This window comes from Rhinolophus ferrumequinum, chromosome 15 (assembly GCF_004115265.2).
Source record: "Rhinolophus ferrumequinum isolate MPI-CBG mRhiFer1 chromosome 15, mRhiFer1_v1.p, whole genome shotgun sequence".
NCBI classification, from domain to species: domain Eukaryota; kingdom Metazoa; phylum Chordata; class Mammalia; order Chiroptera; family Rhinolophidae; genus Rhinolophus; species Rhinolophus ferrumequinum.
The window spans coordinates 42,353,581-42,355,696 of record NC_046298.1 but is presented as its reverse complement, the minus strand read 5'-3'; the positions used below and the strand labels follow the sequence as shown (position 1 = coordinate 42,355,696).

The 2,116-nt window shown below is 50.1% G+C and overlaps 1 pseudogene; it reads right to left on the bottom strand.

The window, feature by feature from the left end:
- Nucleotides 1-1,266: 1,266 nt before the first annotated feature.
- Nucleotides 1,267-1,856, bottom strand: LOC117035387 (calcium and integrin-binding family member 2-like; annotated as a pseudogene).
- Nucleotides 1,857-2,116: the final 260 nt, after the last annotated feature.

The following is a 2,116-nucleotide window of genomic DNA, read 5'->3' as shown; positions in this document are numbered from 1 at the left end:
TTTCCTTCAAGGGTCTCCCACGGCAGAGGAGAAACCAGGAGGAGCTGGAGGAGGAAGAGGCTTCCTTGGAGAGCGGTATACAAAAAATACTAGTGGAACATAGTGAAAATACATAGTGTTCTTTCCAGGGTTCCAGTGTGTCTAGCCCACCTCTGGGCCGTTTTCTCTGGTGCCCGAAACCACATCAACGCACATGAGGCGGCAGGACACGCTGTTCCCCAGGCACAGCCCCTCCCATGCCTGTCCTTCCAAATCGTGGCTTTATCTCTGTCCTCTTCTGGGCTCCTCCCCACGTCCCAAAGGCACCTTGTTTTTGGCCACTCCTTTCTGTGACACACTTTCTTGAAAACAACATGAAGTACAAAATCTCTGAGTTGTGATATGCAAGAGATGATTTGGCAAGAAATAATTAAGAGCAAAGAAAGCCTTAAACGCCTTAAGATTCTACAATTAAATAAACATGAATATGTTGACATATGGAAAAAAAGGAACCAATTTAAGAACAGTGAAGCTCTGCAAGTATGTTTAATATGTAACAGATAAGGTATTTTTATTGCACAAATGAGGGTGTATAGAAAAATCTATCAGAGATAATGCCTATTTTATAGAACTTATCTCAAGAAAAAAAATTAAATTAAAAGTATGGGTATTTTTTTTCTTTCTTTTTTCTTTTTCCCCTGTAGGGACAGGGAAATAAATGTTTTATTACCAGGAGTTCACAAGTTTGTGGACAGCACTCAGCAGTGAGGGTTCCCTGTGGTTGGGGAGGTCAGAAGAGGGACCCAGCCCTTGGACCCACTGTTCACACAGCTTCATGTTGGGGAGGGCAGGGGAGATGGGGGCGGGCGGGGGGGGGGGGGGCGGACCCCAGCCTTGGGTTTGGAGAAGGACTGCATAGTTCCTTAAAAATCTCATCCTCTTTTTTTCCCTATTTGCCTTGGCTGGCCAGGGTGTTCCAGCACGTGGACAAGTCAGTAACCCTGCCCATTAGCTGTTCCTCCTTCCCCTCTCAGGGGGTCATTCTAATGGGGAGAGGACTAGGGTACCGGCCAGGCCAGGGGACAGAGGGAAGGCCTGTGGGTCCTGGGACCGGACCACAGCGAGGACTGGAAAGGCCACCCCTTCCCTGGTTAAGGATTTTTTGCTGAAAGGGCCAGGGAATGTTCATGGGTAGACCCCATAGTCCTGTCCTGGGAGCTTGGAGGTCACTGGCGTGTAGACAACAGAGACGGACAGGCAGTGTGCACTGCGACCTCCGCAGTGTCCTCAAATCCGAACATGGAGGGTGCTGAGGGAGTCGGGGGCCTTGGGGATCCCATCCTCAAAGTCGGAGAAGCCCAGCTGGCTGTGCAGTCCAGGTCCCCTTCCTCAAGGACCTCGTCTTCCTCCAGCTGTGACTCGGGGAGCTTGGCCGCGTCATCTCCAGTTCCTCCGTGTGATGAAGTTGTCCGTGTTGAAGTCCTAGCTAGATCTTGAGGGAGCAGTTGGCCTTGAGATCTCGGGGAGCTGACTCGCAGAGCACGAATATACCCACAAAGTCATGGAAGGTCAGGTTCCCCTCTCGGTCCTCCACGATCCTCTCCTTGACTGGGTTCTCCGGAGCTCTGGCATCTGGATGGTGAGGCTCGTGGGCACGTGGATGGTGCTCTGCCTCTAGTCCATCGGGACGACACTGGAGGCCAGCTCAGAGATCCGCGCGTGGAGCTTGAGGATGTGTTTCTTATTGAAGAACGGGCCGTCCTGGTAGTGTGGTCTAGCTGCTCCTCAGTGAAGATGGTCTGTTTGTTCCCCGTAGTGCGCGCAGCCCCCGGGCCCCGCCTCCCACTCGTGGCCGCCAGAAGCGTGGGTATTTCCATTGGGAAGGAAAATAACACCTAAGCAACATATTGTTTGTCAGAAACATGGAGATTACAGAAGGACTCCTTTTCCAGAAAATGCTAGCATTATTTTCTGTAAAAGAGAAGACATTTTTCACGGCAATAATTTTTTATAGTTTCTTAATTTTTCTGAAGTGCACATATATTAAATGCACAGCCTGAAGAATTCATGTGCTATAACTACCATTCAGATCAGGGGAGAGAACATGTGCCTCTCTCAGGAATGCTCCCTCATTCCC